This window comes from Falco peregrinus, chromosome 4 (genome assembly GCF_023634155.1).
Source record: "Falco peregrinus isolate bFalPer1 chromosome 4, bFalPer1.pri, whole genome shotgun sequence".
NCBI lineage: Eukaryota > Metazoa > Chordata > Aves > Falconiformes > Falconidae > Falco > Falco peregrinus.
The window spans coordinates 113171996-113191017 of record NC_073724.1 but is presented as its reverse complement, the minus strand read 5'-3'; the positions used below and the strand labels follow the sequence as shown (position 1 = coordinate 113191017).

Sequence of the window (19022 nt, the reverse complement as noted above, 5' to 3'; positions counted from 1 at the left end):
GAACAGATCAATGATTCATCTAGTCCTGCTGAGAAGTGCTGGTAAAGCATGCCAAGATGTAAATCAAGGACTTGATCAGGGTTTCAAGTCTGTCACGCAATGCTTAACTCAGCTGGAGACATGGCAGTGGCATACAAATCATGGGTGACTAGCCTCCCCCACCTCCATCCTCCTCCTCCACAGGAGGTCTCATTCCTTCCTTGAGTTAAAAAGTCTCGCTGCTAGAAGGTACTTTCAGGAAGATCCGTGATGGAGCGGTGGTCTTCTGGGTTGTGCTTGGCACAGGGAGGCCACTGCTGCTGAGCGCTTGCTCCATGCTCGCGAAACAGGGTTGTGCAGCCAGGTCTGCACCGTGGGTGGTCTGTACGCGACCTGCCTCCGTCCCCAGGGGCAGGTTCTTATTCTCACACCTGTACAAAGCCCTGGAAGAACAGGAATCTGCAGTAAGATGGAAAACTGGTACGTTGTGTAGTTAAGGGGAAGGGGACAACATGTCAAACTACCGCTTTCTTAAATAAGGTCCTTACAGGTTTCATTTCTGCTAATGAACAGGCAGTTGCCCCATTCCTTGAAGGAAGATACCGAAGGAGTGACCTTAGGACGGCAGAGTTGCTGCACTTGCAGGGTGCAGCACATCTTGTGAAGGTGCCAACCGAGCCCTGTCAGTCTGCTGTAGCTACAAGAAATGGGAACAGTCTTTAGACGTGTACCCAGCTCTGCCTGCGGCTGGATGTATGGTTGGTCGTGAATTTAGGAGAGGCGTGAGTGACCCTTTCCTCTTGCAAAACTGTAAGGGAGCTTCAGTTTGATGCGGGACCTGTTAAAATGTGACAGGGAGCAGGTCCTGAGTAGTTCACGGTGTGTGGGTTGTGAATCCTGTAGTGGGGGAATGGAAGAGAAGGAATTGCCCTTTTCCTCTTGGAAGCAATTAGGAGAAAACATGAATAACATCCCCGAAAGTCTGGCTGTTGTCGTTTGGGGAGACACAGAGGAAGCCGGGTGGAAGTCTTCCTGCTGGGCTGCCCTGTTCCTTTCAGGGTCGGGAAATTCTTCAGTGCTGAAAAAAATGGAGCGTTGTCCGTGGTGGGGATGTGAGTTTAGGTCCTGGCATCCAGGGAGTCATCTGTGGGGCTCCACTGCAGTCCTGCCTGTGCCAGCACCTTCCTGCCGTGGGCTCTGCCGGCAGCGTGTTCTGGTGGGCGCCTGGCAGGACCATTGCTGGGTTTACGTTGTTAAGAGATCTCGTGTGTTAGTAAGTGCTGTTCTTGTTGATGTCAATCCAAGTTTTTTTGGTCTTCAAAGCTGCTCGAAAACTTCTGGGTGAGCTACCCTGTTAATGAACGTTTGATGGTGGAAAGATGCAGCACAAGTAGTAAATATGTTGACGTCAGACTTGAAGAAGAAATCAGGTTTTAGATTAATTCTCTCCCTATCCCTCCACCATTACTTTTTTTTTCTCCCAAATCAGGTGACTGTGACAGTGTTTCTTTAAATATAATGTTTGGGTGGTGTGTGTTGGGTGGCACAGTGCTTTAATGGTTTCATATGGGTGCTTACTGCAAAGTTAAAGCTGACATAATGTGGATTTTGGTCTCAGCAACTCAAATACTGGATTTAGCATGTTTACTGTTGAAATACCTCATATTCACATCAGTAATGCAGGAAAATAAAATACTGTCTTAAAACTTTTTAGTACTTAACAATTGTTTCCTGTGTGAAAATCGGATATAACTGGGAATGAGAAAATATCAAAAATTCAAACTAAACCATCTATTTATGGGATATGTAATCAGAGGTGTAGTATGAGTTACCAAGATCAGATCCGATTGAATGATAATTTTATACTACAGGTGGGAATTCATGAAGTGTTGACTAAGCTTGAGGTGGTCCGAAGATGTTTGAAGCACTGTACAGATGTTCGTATTATTGAAAATCTGATTTTGTCACAGAAAATATCTTACAGAAGGTCGTAGCTTGATACATTGATTTCTCCAGCAATTTATGGCAGGACTCAGTTTTACAGCTCTGTTCTGCCTGGTCAGGTTTCTCTTGGCTTCATCAGAGTTCTGGGGGGAAAAAACGTGATCTACACCTCACACATAGCTAATTTTACAGAGTGAGAACTGATGAATTTTCTTTTCTTTTCTTAGGGCATGATCAAAATTAAGGGTTTCATCTGTTTACAAAATTGTACAAAAAGCCAGCACCTTTCAACTTTTTACTGGCTCATTCAGCTGAAGTAGTCCCGCTATTTTGAAGAGACACACAGATACCAGTGATGTACCCAGCAGTATAAATAGAGGAACAGTATTCCCAGACACTATGCTGTGATTTTCTTGCGAAAGTAGATATAATTTGGTAGTTGAGAAAAATAAATCAGAAAAATACTATTTTGAAGGTGAGCCAGTTCGTATATTTCTGGACATTACACAGACCACCCAGATCTGAAGTCGTGTTTTATGTCTCCCCTTAAATCTAAATAGATTCAACCAAGTCTTAATTGCCTGCCTGAGTCCAACTGAATGCCACATGCTCAGAAAAGGAAAGTCTACCTTCTAATTTCCCTTTCTTTTCATACCTTCCTTAGTGAAAGACTTCACAGCAACTAAGCCTGATGAGTTTCTGGAATAAGGTCACAGCAGAAGATTTGTGTATCAGAAATGTAGTGTTCCTTGCTGAGAACTAGATTTACTTACTCTTGGGATAATTAACATTTAATCACTCAAGAAGAAAAAAGGGCATGATCCTGCAATAGCTGTCTCTGTGTTGCCACAGTAAAAGGCATGGCATCTAGCAGAAATTCTACCGCTGAGGATGGGTGCCTCTACTAGAGGAGAAGACCAGAAAAATGTGTGTGTGTGTATATATATCTCTCTGTATGTATGTATATATGTACCATGGGTGATTGTGATGCGTAAAGGAATTTGGCAAAGTTCAGTAAAACTCCACACCTTCCTGGCATGCTGTGTCGGATGGTAGAGTATAGTCTCAGTTTTAAAAAAACCTCAATTTTAAGAAACACCAACAGGAAAAAAAAAGGTCAGTTTCCCTCATATTGGGAGCCTCATTTAAAGATGAGGAGAATGTGGAAATCCCAAATATCAATGCTTTATTGTTTCACCTCGGTTCCCAGTTTATTCTGCACATATCTTCAAACAGAAAATGTGTATAACATTTGCTTTCAGGTTGGGGCTGCGTGGTTTACGCTGCAGTAACTAACGTGCTCTTTCTCAGCTAAGCTAACCTTGAGAAAAAACAATTTTCTGAACAATATAAACCAGAACAGCATCAAACAGCAAATTTTCTGTTCTGTTAGAGTTTCTGAAATTTAATTGTGAACCATCTCAGAGAAATAAGTAAATTTTTGCCGGTAAAGCGAATAATTCTGCCTACATACTGGTATATATGAATTTATACCGGTAGATGTTGATGGGCAAGCTGGTGTAATGTTACACTTTTTCAATTAACACTGGAAACTGAGAAGGTTAAGGGCTGAGGAGTAATTTATAATGTAGATTATATTTAGTTTATAATGTAGTTTATGCACACATCCCCAGCTAGTCGTTTGTGTAGGCGCATTATGGAGTGTGGGGGTTTTTGTGAGGTACTTACAGCTCAAATTATCGTACTCATTAAAGCCTTGATTTATGAAATTTGTGGCAAACAAACTATGTCAGTTTCATGTCGGTTTGTATCATTTTCTGTTGTTTCCTTGAACGTTTTGCAAAAGAGGAGGCACCTTGTTATGACAGATTGCTGTAGTTGTGGTGTATATGGTTAGGAAAAATGTCTCATGTGAGTTTTAAAACTGCTCATTTAGTGAGTTTTTAAGTAACAAATAGCATGATTCTCAAATTCAGTGTGGATTTAAAACTGAGCTGCTTTGTGCCTATGAAATGAGGCAGTCCGAGGAAAAAAAAAGGGGGTAAAAAAATGATTTATTGAGAGCCTCCATTTGGAAATGTAATGGATTGAATTTAATATGCAACTTCTGAAAATCATATTGTGAACATATGTTAACAGAAACTTCCCACAGAAACAGATGATGAAATGTGAAAAATAAAAGCTTCAGGGAGAGTTCGTTGTTCTTAAGTGTATCTTTTTCATGTTAGCTTTTAGCAGACACAATTTCTGTCCAGAGAGATAACTGCAAACCCTCATGTCTATTTGTCAGGTGAAATCCTGACCTTCGCCTGGTTTCCAAAGCAGGAGAGATGTTTGCAACAGCACTGCCTTGTGTCCCTGCCAGTCTCCTTCCTAGGAACCTTTGAACCTGACAGCCAGTTTTGGTCATATCTGCCAAAGCATAAAGGTCCCAAAGATACAGAAAACTCTGCTTTTTTCATAACAATGAGCAGCTGTGTAGACAAGACAGCCGTGCCGGTGATCCCAGGCTCCCGGGTGAACCCGCTCCTTTGCAGACCCCAGAGCACGCACCAGGGTGTCGCACTCATGCAGTACGCTTTGCTGTGCAAAGTGCTGGGAAATCAGGCTCGGCGGGTTTGTTTGCTCCTGGGTGAACTTGTTGGCTTCACTATTAATGAAAAAAAACGGAAACATTTTTAACCTAACTTTTTAAACAGCTACTCTCCTGCGGTTTATCTGTAGCTAGAGAAGTTCAGTGTGGATGATCAAAATGCCTTAAAAGTTGTATGGTCAATAGCAACTGGCATTGAAGAGTATTGGTATTTTTCATGTCTCTAAAAAGGCCTGTTTATGTGCACTCTTTTCAATAGAGCTTACCTTTTTTTGAACTATTAACAGAAAAAGAAGAAAAATTCCTTTATTTAAAAAAACAAACAAAAAAACCAACCACAAAAACAAAACCAGAAAACTTGAAGGGAAAGGAGAAGTTAACCATGATGAACTGTGTTGTGCTGACAAGTTAGGTGCATAGCAAGGAAATGCTATCTGCGTGCAGATCCTCAAAATCAGAGTTGTACAGCACGGAAAACATACAGCTCACCCAGGATGCCAAATGAATTCAAGAATTCACCCACCCTCTCATAAAAAAAAATACTCAACTGAATTTGAAACATACAGAAAATGCTAGACTATTTTTTTTTTATGTCATGGATGAATAAAAAAGTTCTTTCTGTGATTGAAATTCAGCCTAATGCTGAAAGTCCACCTAAGGTCATCTTTACATCTTAAACCCTGCTTCTAGTCAGGGGTCTATAAAAGGGGTTTACTGATGCAGAATAGTCTCCCCTGTGTTGACCCAGGGGAGGGAAAACAGGGCGCAGTCTTATTTTTTGCTGTCTCCTGTGATGAAGTGTGATCTTCTTTAGAAGAATATAATTCAGTTGTGTTTAAATGTAAGGAAAAGATTTTAATTTGCATGGAAATGCCTGGTATCAACACTTTTGGCACACTTGGAAGTATCAGAGCAAAAAGTTGATGAATATTGTTAATTCTTAATTTCAATTAATTTGGAACATCATTTCATTGTCAGTTTTACAGTTAAGTTACCGTTTGCAGCCATGCAAATTCCATATTGATGGGACTACAGAAAAACCTTGTGTACAAACCTCAAAAACCAGGCTGGGCAACATTTAATGTCCGATAAGGGAATCTGAATCCTCCAGGAGTGCAATTTAGATCTGAGAAGAGAAGATCAAAGGTGTCTTTTCTCCATCATCTGTTTCTACAGCTTCATTATACCAAACACCAGGAACTCTGGATTGTGTACGCACGCATCTCCTCACAGTTTCCTAATGCGCAGAAACCCGTCCTGGAAAGCCAAAAGGTTTAATGCATAGGTGCAGGGTTACTCAGGCTTCTTGGTTGCTCACGGACATCACAGAGCCTCTTGTGTCTTGATGTGCCTTCCACATGAGGAAAGGCATTCTGCAGCCCATGTTACCCATTTGCAAGGCATAGGAAGATCTGGGGCATATTCTGGAGAAAAGAAAATGATACAGTTTGGTCAAGAGAAAGCTAAAACGTGTATGACCAAATCAAAACACAGAGAAGTGCGCCGTGGAGCCTCTCTGGCTTGACCACACAAATATTCTGAAGCTTCAAGACACGTGTGCTTTGTCAAGGTTGTACCTATGTGATTCACGAGTCTCCTGGACATCAGCATCGCTCACCTGTGTCAAGAAGCCTCTTAACTCTGGAATATTTGCCCTGAGAATAGGAATACACAATATCTTAGAGTATTGTCTTCCCGAGAAGATCTTTTTAAATAGTGTAACTATGTCCACATTATTAGCATGATAAAAACCCCTATAGGAACCTTTTCTGAAACAGCTCAGAAAGTACTGAAGCTATTCACAGTGCAGATTGCTTTTCATGAACTTTCCTCTGCTCCTTATATGCTAAACATTCTTGCACATATTTTTCTCCTGGCTCATAGGGATGGAGCATGAATCTGAAAATGGGGAAAGAATTAATGAAATACTCTGGTGGGATTTGGCATGAGTAAAACAGTCATTGGTTATTTTGCCCTTTCAAACTGTCAGTTTAGATACTTCTGCCTGGGCTGCAAGACATGGGCCTTGGAGAGGACACGTCTCTAGGGGGTTTAGTCCTCACCATTAGGAGTAGGATTAGAAATACAGCTAAAATGTACTCCGTAATGAACTCCAGAACTCAGATATTTCAGACTGGAAGTGGGACTTGTTCCTCCAAACCTCACTTGGCTGCATCCCATGGGTCAATTTTTTTGCAAACGCATCGTGAAACACATTCATCACCGATTGCGGTGTAATGTTCTTCTGCAAGATAAAAATGCGCATATTTTTATGTATTTTGAAATGTATAAAAGAAATAGTTATACTTAAAATACTGATCAATTAAACAAATACAGAAAAGAAAACATCCCAAATCCCCAGACACCACTGTTCACTCCATCACAGATAAATCAACAGCGTAAAATTGTTGTTTTTCTCTAGAACAAAAGTTTCACAGCTGTATTTAAAAGTATGTTGATGAAAAGTGATTCATAAGGTGAAGTAATCACTTTTATACAGTGCATTTGGCAGATTTCAGCCAAATTACACCATAAAAGAAATATTATATTTGACAGCAAACTGTTAGTGATGTGAAATTTGAGAATGAAAACTGACTACTCATATTTATGCCTATGCTGCTCTCTGATGGTACCCTGTTTTTCATACCCAGTGCTGGTCAGTTGTGTGTTTTTCCCATCTTTATTGTAGATTTCAGCTTTAGATAAATTTGTCGTGTCCTTCTGTTGTGAAATAATACACATTTCTTTGGTTTCAGCATAATTGGAGGCTGTTATATCTTATTTGTCTACTACACAGAATTCTTAGCAGCTAAATATAAAAGTAATTAAACGTACAAGGTTTTGGCCTACTTTACAGGTCTTTAAATTACATCCGTTTGGTCTATTGTATTTTCATTTGAAAGGGGCATGCGTGATTCACCAAATGACTGCCTATATAATGCTAGATGGCTTGAAACTGTAACAGAAAATTACAGGGATTTAATAGGATGGGATAAACCTCTTTATCCCCTTTTGCACGAGTGACTTGGGAGCAAAAGGTCGTGACCTACAGGGTCAAGAATACTGTGTGGAGTGATTGAGGGCAGTAGATTTATCAGGCAATCCTATTCAGTCTCTGCTGTCCCATTGAAGCTGGCCTGGTGCTCTGCAATTAGCAGACACCAGTTACCGGGGCTGTTAATGTTCCTTCTGGGTTTTGTTTGTTTTGTTGCTTGTATAGAGTACTGCTTAGGGCTTTTGAGTGTGGAGTTCGCTTGCAAGTGATTTATTTTGTATCTGTACGATAGGTTCCAGCTGTTTGAGGATTTATTTTTTTTTTTTCCCATGAGAAATCCTGGTTTCAGATAGCAGCCAGAGTAGCAAACTTTGAGAAGTTACAACCAGTTCTTCTCAGTAAATATTTCTTTGTAGAGTGAGAGAATTCCATTTTCTACCTATCGTGAACTTTATTTCTGTTTTTATTATCCTCATGAAAAATCAGTTCCAATCTTTTATTCTTTTAAGCATTAAATGAAATGCTCATCCCAGATTTATAAGAACCTATTGAGTAAAGTTAGAACTGAGGATGTTACCAAGTCTGTGTATTCTAGGAAACCGTGGGATGTTTTACAAAAGAATGTGCCCTTGCTTAAGCTTCTCATTCAGAAATTAAACCCCTATTGATACATGGAAACAGACTCCTATTCATATGTTCCATATGATTTGTAGCATCCTAATCCTTGCCATGAATCCTTTCCTTCTTCTCAGTATTGTAGACTGAAACACATCGTTTCAAAACATGGCTTCTTCACATTTTTTTTGGAAAACGTCAGCTCTTGGTTGATTACAGTTCTAATCATCTCTTTCCACAAATGCCGTGGGTTTCCCAAGTCCTGTCGTGGAGGAGTTGAGTTTCAGTTATTTAAAAAATTGTCTTCTCTGAGTATATATTTAAAATTTACCGTGGATCTGTCCATTCATACAGTTACCTAATTTCATAAACTTTAGTATCTTCCACTTTTACCAGTACTTGCCTTTTTTTGCCTTCAACTGTTGGTATATTTTGGGTGAAATGTGTATAATACTACTGTTCTTAAACAGTGTTGTATGCCAGCAGCCAGTGGAAAATAATGAATAAAATTAAACTTCAGTAAGTAATTGGTAGGAACTGCATGGTCATTCAGCCTGTGTACTGCCTGGTTCACATATTTAATAATAATTTTCCTGACTTAAGCGTAATTTTAACTTGTGGTTGGCATACTAACCTAAAGCTATTGCTGTCATTACTTGTTGGACTGGAAGTGAAACTTTGAAACCGTAATATTTTTTTCTGCAGTTGGCTTGTGCATGGATTACATTTTATAACTTTATTATAAACACTTGAAGATGCTGTAAGTCCAAGAATTACCATCTGCTATATGAAGTCTGTAAAATTGTTTACATAACATTGATGAATATATTAAAGCGGTAAAAAACCGCCAGGAACACGCCACTAGAACTTGGATTCGTCTCGACCTAATTACTGTGAAATAAAAATTAAGCAGCCTTGTCTAATCTGCTTTCATGGCTTTGCAGCATCCAGAGCAGTCTGTGAGTCAGCATCAGCTGCAGTTAGGAAAAAGATGTGTTCTGGCTTGGGGAGAAATAGATGGAGAAATATAATCCCCTGAAGAAAACAGTCCAAACATTCTGGCTATTACTGTAAACTGAACTTTTTCGCTGGAAAGCTGTCAGAGCTGAAGGAATAGTTCATGGCGCAAATCCTTTGTCCACTGGTTTTCCTCCTTTCCTGTTAAAAGGTGTAAAATTAGCAGGTCAAGTGGGCCAAAAGTTTCCTTCGCATGTTACACTCTTCCTTCAGTTTGCTACATCTTGGATCTTCTAATGGAATCATAGGGACATGCCACTGGAAAATTCTGTTTATTTATTTATGCTTAGTAAAGCCTTCTAAAGGGAACTCATCTCAGAAGCAAGACCAAGACACAAAACATCTCCTGAAGCACCCCCTACAAGAAAACTCACAGCAAAAGAAGAGAAAGGGTGGTCTGGTCCACCTGGATGGGTACAAGCACAGCCCACATCTTCATGCTCAAGACTCCTTGGTCTGTCAGTCATAGTCGACATTGTTTCTTACGAAATGTTGGCTTTGGAAGAAGTGCCTGGCACAAGCGAGCAGAACAGCTCATTCCTACTGGCTGCACAGCTTTATCAAACACAGAAGTAGTGGCAGATGTGTTTTCTGGCCCTTCTACAGATGGCCTTTGGTTGTGTTTCATAACTAAGGCAGTTGTGTCGCTTCTCCAGGTGTCTGTTGTGGCCTTACGGATTTATTGACCTGGTTGTGCCTCTTCTGTTGGCCCATAACTTAGAAGCACACAGTAATACCTGTGGTTTTTCTTCATGAGGTTAAGCTCCAAAACTGACCTTTGCTTTTGGATAACAAATCCAACACCTTCTGTTCTCCAGTCTGCTGGGGTTGAAGCTTCATGAACGTTCGTTTGCCACCATTTTTGTTTGGCTTCATGTTTTCAGGGAAGAGCAAAGTACGCTGAGCTTGCTATCTGAATTTAAAACGAGCACAACATGAATTTCATTCTAGGAGGACAGACGGTTGCATTTGTGACTTCAGCGTTACAAGTGAAAGCAAATTCTAACAAGAAACAGGTGAATTCAAAGTTAAAATCTTATTTTTTTGCTCTTTTGTGTTTCTTGAAGGCTTTTCTCAGCTGAAGAATACCAGGGCTGACGGGGGTAGTGAGGGTCCCTTCTGGGTCCTCTTTCACCGCAGCGATAAGGCTCCATTGGTAGGACAAAGAAACCCTCAGAAGAGCTCTGGAGGATCCCCGCTTTTCCTTAACAATATTCCGTAGTTGATTTAAGCTTTCAATAGGTGAGAACGTTTCAGTTAAGTGTTACCTACATTTTTCAATCTCTTAATACAGCATAAAAGTACTTAAAGAAATCATGGCAGATGGTCTAATTTTCCCTCCGTTTCTGTCACATATCTGGCTGGGTAGTTCTTTAAAATCTCCAGTAGTGGAGAGTTCTATGACATCCCTAATCACTATTGCTGTTCTTAGCCACTTTTATCACAAGATTTTTTGAGTGTCTAATCTGAATGTATCCTAATGCAATTTCAGTCTGTTGCTTTTTCCTCTCTCCACAGACAACGAAGAAAACAAATTATTCCCTTCATACAAACTTAAGTAGCAAAGACTTATCACATCCTCTCAGATCCTTCTTTGCTTGTTTCCCTCTGCCCTTCTCTCCTCTTCTTTAGACTGAACACCAGTTATTTCAAACTTCCCATACCAATTATTCCCATTGCTCTGTTCTACTTCCCCTGAAATGAGATCACCTTGAAGTGTGATGCCTAAGACTATTTATTGCAGCTGATAAACCTGATAAAGGAAGAGAACCAATTCAGTATTTTGCAGGTTGTAGCCTTTCTTCTACATCTCAGAGCAGCTTTTGATTTTTGACCCTCCACAGTTGTTCTCCTGTGTTTAATTGATTTTTTTCTACATATATTATATAATGCATATGCAATTGTTGAGTAGCGTCCTAGTTTTTCTGAGCCAGTCTCCTCCACTTGTAGGCCTTTTCTGCTGGGTGTTACCTGCAAATGAAACAGGCATACACTTTTTGCACTGTCACTTGTCTCACTGCTGGAATTACCAAGTAGCAGCCGTCCAGGAGAGGTCCTTGTAGAGTACCACTTAGTACATCCTTCCAGTTTGCCAGGAAACCATTGATACCTACTCTGTCACTACTCTTCCCTAACCAATTTGGTATTTTTTCTAGATACCTTCCATCAGATTGTGCTTCCCTGATTGTCTTTAAAAGAAAATGTCACGTGCTTCAGGGTCCAAAGCCTGAATCAAGTCAGTAGTGTATGACACATACTGCTTTTCATCTCTAGTCCCAAAATGCTACCGGTGTTAAAAGGGTTTAGGGGTTTGTTGTGTGTGGTGACGCAGGTCGAGGCAGACTGAAAAAAACACTGTCTGCGTGGCTGGGTTTGGACAAAATGGCCTTTATTGTTTATACAAATTATTTATTTATCTTAGACAGTACATGCGTCAGACCCTGATAGGTTTTTGCGTTCTTCTTCTTGCTGGCTGTTTGCTGTTGCTGTAGGTGCCCGTGGTTCTAAGGTTCTTCACCTCCTGTTTACACACCTGGCAATTTGTGGCTGTCCTAAAGGTACACGGCTAAGTCTTTGAAGTCAACTAACTTGTCTGCAGACCAGCTGCAGACCCCAACAGTTGTGTTGTGTTGTGTTTTGTTTTGTTTTATAAGTGTGTGTTGATCGTTAGAGCTGTCCTCATGATTGTCCTCCAGGTGCTTACAATGTCTGTTTATGTGCGATGGTTTCTCACAGTAGGCACCTTCCTCCTGAGGAAGCCAGTTGAATTACAGTTTTGTCTAATTCCTCCTTTCCCAGACAGTATGATACTTATTGTTTAACTTGGTCTTTACTAAAAATAACTTCTCTGAAGCATCCTAAAGTTAGTTTAGCTTTTGCACTACTGCAATCACATTGGTGGCTGGTAATCAGTCTGTAACTTTGTCTTTCTTGAGACATGAAATGAGTTGCTGCCAGGAAGATGATGATTACACTACATATTTAGTAGTTGACAAAAGCAGATATGAACACATCACAAGCATGCTATTAGTTATGCTGGTTACCCACGCTTATCGTGAATGTAATGCTGAATAGTATCTTTTTTTTGCCCAAAATAGAAATGGTTAGGCCTTATCTATTATAGAAGACCAGCTTCCTGTGATTTTCAAGTGGCATGTTAATTTTGGGTGAGGTAGTTCTTTGATGGAGACACAAGAGTTCATTGCCATTGGCTTGTTACTGCCAGGCGGTGCTAGCCCAGTTTTCAGGATCAGTTTAATTTTTATTTTTCTTGGTAGGACCAGCTCACCTGGGCGTAGGGTGACGGTGACATGGACAGGAGTGTTTCAGCTTGTGTTCTGAGCTCACTGGGTAAATAGCTCCATGTGAGACTGCTTTGGTCATGTGAAGGAACCCTCAGAGAGTTGCCTTCAGAAGCAGGGGTTCGGGGGACTGCAGTAAGGATGTGTTTGGGAGCAAGACACCCCTGTGCCATACTCGTGTAGGACACCTGACAGCTTTCCTTGGTAACGATTAAGAGAAGATCCCCGTCTCTGTCAGTAGAAGCTTCCCCTAGAAACTGACCCTATCATTCATACGTTGCAAGAAGACAAGAAAAAGTATGGAAGGAAAAGAAAATATTCTCGTATTTATGCTTTTTATTGTATATCTTGGGAACTTCATGTATTTCTTGGACCCTGTAACTGGAGCAGTGGCGACTAGAAGGACGCAGTTTGATGGTGACTGTGCTTGACAGATTGTAGAAGCTGTTGAAGATTAGAGGTTTTCTGACTAAAACTGAGTCATCAAGGGTTTTCTGACATTATTTCTCGCTACTTTAGTGATATGTTTGCATATGCAAATGATTTGGATTTGAACTTTGACTTGTAGACCTAAAACAAGCTTTGGCTGTACCTTAGAGTTTCTGGCATGTCTTCATTTTGAGAATGGCAGCCTGTATTTCTGGATGGCTTGTTTCACTTTTGTCAGTGTCACTTATTAACTCTGCCAAATAAGTTTACATTTTCAACGTACAAGTTCTGACTCCCACGTGTAGGCTCACGTGTTTTCTGTATCAGCTTGTTGACGGCAATAGAAGTTTAAAATAGGTGAGAAATGGTGAGATGAAATGGTTCTTTAAAAGCTCACAAACCAAACTAGCATTAATAATACTCAGCTTCATCTAATTCATGAGCTATTTTAAATGTTTATCATTCCCTATACATTTTTTTCAAAGGCATAAAGAGGCTCTGAATACAGTGCGATTTGCTTTCTCTGCTTACACCATCTCATTCCTACTAAAGCAGGCTTTAGCTCCCAAAGTCGCATCAGGATAGCATCGGGATGCTTCTGGATAACTCCTGCAAGGACAGGGAGTAAAATTGCATTATTTCTATGGATATTGATTTTTATGGGAGTTACTTACACCTGGGTTGACACAACCCAAAACTTACCTAAATGTCTTTACATGTTATGTTTTCTGTTGTTTGGTGTTTTTTTTTCTTTTGTGTGAATTCTTGAGGAGTATTTTGCATTTAAAACTTCCTTGACTTTTGAAAGAAATTGAGTGGAGGTGCAACAAGGCACAGTTTAAAGTCCAAAGCCCATTCCCAATATCAGACATTACTGGCAATATCACCACAGTGCTGAAGTCTGATCAGTGGACATTAAATACTTGATTAATCATATGTTTTAGGAAAAGATGCACCAGTTTTATGGAGTTGTATATTTTTATGAAGCATTCTAGAAATGGGGGACCATGTAACTACATATGTATTCAGTATATGGCACTGAAGAACAACACAATATAGCTTGTATATATAGACTGGGTTAGGAAAGTAGTTACAAAAGAAAAAAACAGACATTTTCTGTTCTTTTTCAGTGATACCATCACACTATATTGTGTTTGTGAAGCGGGTGCTTTCTCTTGGCTGCCTGGTGTAATTTCTGTGCTTCACAAGAGAAGTACAAAAAATGCTTATAGTAATATCCCTGTGACATGCCTTACTTCCCCAGCTTGGAAAATGGGGCTGATATTTCTTTGGTCTTAATTCTGATTTTTTTTCTTTCTCTTATGTGTGAGTGTAAAGGAATTGGCGAATGTCCAGAGCTCTCTGTATGGATTTAATATAATGGAAATTTTGAGTAGTGTTTCCAGTCTCAAAAGTTGGAAGAAACAACACTCCAGCCTCAAAAAAAACCCACCACAATGCCTCCCCCAGAAGTGTTTTATCTACTGTGGGATGCCAACGTGTACCCATTGGACTTTTCCGATTTCCTTGATTCAATTCACATGTTTGTACTTTGCATCTTGGAGACGTTACCTGTGACAATTAGGTAAGAAAGTTGGTAATTTGGTGAAAATCAGTCAACCCAAGACCTGGGACACTGTGATGATGTCCAGACAGGGTGGCACTCTTGCTGTAGTGATACGAATTGGCAGGGCTTTGGTACTGTCTCTGTCTAGTAGCTGTAAATGCCCCAGTATATTTGCAATTACATATTGTGAGAGGGTTTATTGATCTCGTAAACAATTGTATCAACAGCAGTTAACTTCCCAGCAATAATTTTTGGAAGGTTCTTTTCATAAATATCATGTCCTTTCACTTGGTTAAATTAGTTAATTGCGGAAAGTATTCCATCTTACTTAATAAACATTTTTTTTCTTCATATTTTTAGGGAGATTTTGTGTTTTATCTAGGTGATTGCACACATTCTTGCTATGGAGTCTTGTTTTTGTTTGTTGTAAAAAATCAAAATTGGAAGCCACATTTATGTGATTATTAGGATAAGAAAGGACCAGAAGTCCGTTGTGGAAGTGACATTGCTCTGCTCTAACTGTGACCTGTAGGTTTGGGCTTTGTGTTATATCACTCCAAGTTTCATGACCGGTCTCCCAACTTTTTTTTTTTTTTTTTAAAGTGATGCAGTTTTCTATTTCAAATACTGCAGAGGAGAATTTGAACAACACTGTAGTAATGTAAAATAAAACTATGTTGGAGTAAAATATGGTCCCTTGCTACAGTTTAAGCCACCAAGCGAGTTACTAAGGAGTGAATTTCCGTGGTAGCACTGAAATTTGGTTCTCAAAATAGTGTTTTCTGAGGCTCTGCACAAATACTTGATTGACTCTGTGGTTCTTCAAGCACAGCTTTGAGATTTTAATGTATTTTCAAGACTTTCTGTGACATGCTCATGAACCGCAGGGGCAGGTCTCCACACGACAGCAGCATGCTGGAGATCTTGTGTGTAAACTCCAGGTAAGCAGGTAAATCTGCATGCGGCAGTCATCACAAGGAAATATTATATAGCCAGAAATAAAAGTTGTTAAGTTTCAACAAACTTTGCAATGTGGTCATTTAGCTTGAGTGTAGTAACCAGCTGATGCTGTCCTATGGCTCAATACCTTGTTGTAACAGTCTTGGCAATTTCAGCAATGTGTTCTGCATTATACACAATTAAGAGTATTTTTGAGTAGCAGAGCAAAAATATCACTTCAAGCCAGTGCATTACACATAATCGCTTACTGATCTAAAAGGCATAGATCATCTTAACTGTGTAGCCTGAATAAGCCTGGGCATATTCAGAATGATTGGGACTTTCTTTAAAATCTTTTTATAGCTTTTCATTTCATTAGGAGTTTATTCTGATTATAGATATCAAATTTATTAAATGTCAGTAATACAGGTAATGTAATATAAAAATATAAATGGCTTGTCTCCTTGTAACCACATTTTCCCCAAATTGAAGCAAAGCAAACAGCCAAACGACTGCTTCAAATCCAACTATGGGATCATTTGGGGAAAGCAAATGTTGTGTCCATTTGTCTTGAATGCTTGAATTAATTGCTTAATCTCTCTGAGAGAGGTTTAGCTCATGGAAATTTTGGATCACCTGCAAACAGCATGAAGTATGTATATAGAAAACAGTTCCAACAAGGCTAGTTGCTTCTTTTTTTTCTTTTCTTTTTTTTTTTTTTTCTCCCCCCCTCCCCAATTGCAGAGATGCAGCAGAAAAAGCCAGAGGAGAATTTGGCAGTAAATAAATGCAGCACACGTCTCCGTGTAAGATAGAATTGCTGCAGACGCCACCATTATTTTACCTGAGCCAAACCCAGTATGAATTTAAGATCATTTTATTTTTAATCTCATAACAGCGTGTCCCTTCGGTGACTGACTGACCATTCTCATTGTTCTAACAACAATGAAATGGCATCAGCGCAACCATGGCTGCAGGGGTGGTCCTGGGTTTGTGCACGCGTCAAGGTACATTTCTCGCTATCCTCGTGCCCCTAGAGGCAATTTGCCTTCCCATCTTCATGCCTTCAAGGGTTCTCTTTTTTTTTTGGCCATTTCCTATGTTTGTTCCCTGCCTGATCTGGAAACAGTGTTTGGGTTTTGCTGTAGCAGAAGGTTACCGTTTCTTGATAAAACACTCGTAAGAAAAAGGTTAAAACTGGGTAGTAGAAAAAATGGCATCACTTTCCAAAATTCAACAAACCCAATTGAACTAAGCAGGAAGATCCTTAATTCCCTTGTTTAGTCAGCTCTTTTAATTGCTGTTGATTTCTTCTATTAGCTGTGTGAGGCAGGGGTTTTGATTAAGGGTTTTGAGAAGGGAATGTGGCTGTCGTGAGTGACTCAGTTGCTGCTCCCGAGGCCACAGCACAGGGTTGTTGTTACACAAAGACATGGAAGGGCTACATCCAGCTAAAACAGGAAAAAAATATTTTTTTCTTTGTTTTTAAGATCTTGTAAGAGAAATTCCACTTACTCAAAAATGCACATTTCAGGAAGTGCTAATCTCTGAAGAAATGAGAGCGTTGTAAGTAGCAGGATAATTAATATCACCAGGAATCTGATTTCATATTTGGCAGTAACACATAAAACTTGATTAGTAATCAGATGTGGAGTGTTGATTGAGAACAGCTTTGGTTTACAGCCCTGAATCCAGTATTGTAATTTAACTTCAGTATAAACAGCTTTCTTTTCCATTGCAGTGTCACATTCTCACCAGAATTGCAGCAGTTTTCTTCCAAAATGTAATTCCCTGGATTTACATGAAAGCTTAATGGGACCATAGTTCACTGTTGACTACACTGTTTGTCATCTCCATTCACCCTTTCTTTCCAAGTGTTGTAAATTATCAATTCAATATAGGTCTATAAAAAATAATGCACATCCTCTACTGTGCGTCTGTTACTCTTCTCCTTGGATGTTGTCCCTACTTGCTTGCTCTTTGTTCATTTATTTTTATATTGGCTGTACATAATATTTCTAAGAATGCAGCCTTTTCAAAAGATCGTTTTATACCTCAAGCACAGCTGAAAGAAATGCCATGGATACATTCTGCCACTTTTTACTTAAATGCACAAAAGTTAAACAATCTGATTTGGAACACAAGCAATGAGACTTTCAATTGCATTTTGATCCCAGCTGCATTGCACATTTAATAGTTTGAAGTACGATTTTTGTAAGAGTTTCTGCTACAACTCTTCTGACTTCAGTTATTTTTATTCTGGTTTCTGACACATCTTCCAAAAGCTGCGTCTTGTCCGTGGGGTACAAGATTAGATTTATTGGTTATAATTGCTCCTTATGATTTTTTTCATTGTCCTGGGTTGAATAAGTAAGACCTCTGAGTAAAGATAGAAAATAAATGTTTAATCCAGAAAAGGGGAAATTAAGAGGAGTGAGAATCCGGGTATAAATCTTTTCTTCCCTTAATTTTGCCTCTGCATTTCCTCTGCACAAGTCACAAGTTGTGCCTCATGATCCTATTGATTCTTGGAGGAGACAGCTCCAAGTGCGGCGCTGACACGTTATCTGCCTGTAGCCATCGCTGGTTCTCCTGGGGTTGTGTGGTCCAGCGTGGTGGGACCTCCTTCCTGACCCTCGGTGAGAGGAAGGGAAGAAAAGGTTTTCCATCTGTTTTTCCATCCCAGTCCTGGCAAAGTAGAGGAAGAGAGGGAAGCAGGTGGTTATTCCTGCTCCTGGGTCATCTGGGAAAAGTTGGGATATGGAGATATAGCACAAAGGAAGGGCGTAAGTTTGATGTTGGGGGAAATGTTAAAGTTAACAGCACCGGGTGCATGGAACAGACTGGTTTTGAGCTCAGCATTTCCAGGTGTCTTGATATGATTGTTTGATGTCTCCAAGAGATATGTTTCCATCTGGATGGATGGATGGATGGATGGATGGATGGATGGATGGACGGACAAAAATGATTGCGTGTCTATACAGGAGACCATAACTTGGTTTGAAATACAGATATCATTTTGGGGTTATCTTTGTGAGATATGCAGATTTTAATGTTTTTAATAAGATACAGATAAAGGTGATTAGTTGAAATGGCTATAATTGCAAAAGAAAAGGCAAAAAAAATCTCAGCTCTTCCATGTTTACCAAGCCATCTGTCATGGGTTCAGCTGGGATGGAGTTAATGTTCTTACTAGCTGGTACAGTGCTGTGTTTTGGATCTAGGACGAGAACGACATTGATAGCACAGGGCTGTTTTCATCACCACCGAGCAGCTCACACCCAGCCAAGGGCTTTGCTGCCCCTCACCCCACCCCAGCAGTGAGGGGGCTGGGGGGCACAAGGAGCGGGGAGGGGACACGGCCGGCACAGCTGACCCCCCTGACCCAAGGGATGTTCCATACCGTATGGCGTCATGCTCAGCGTACAGAGCTGGGGGGGGAAGCTGGCCAGGGGCCACTTTGCTCGGGGACTGGCTGGGCATCCATCGGTGGGTGGTGAGCAATTGCGTTGTGCATCACTTGTTTTGTATGTTCTAATTCTTTTTATTACTGCTACTACCACTACTACTACTATCCTTTCCTTTTCTGTCCTATTAAACTTTATCTCAACCCGCAGATTTGACTTATTTTTAACTCCTGATTCTCACCCCCATCCCACTGGAGGGGGGGCAGTGAGCGAG

General features: G+C 40.2%; 1 protein-coding gene across 1 annotated transcript in view; it reads left to right on the top strand.

Moving 5' to 3' along the window:
- Positions 1–19022, top strand: part of TMEM135 (transmembrane protein 135) — a 189443-nt gene that overhangs the window by 143574 nt on the left and 26847 nt on the right. The gene's annotated exons all lie outside the window — the stretch shown is intronic.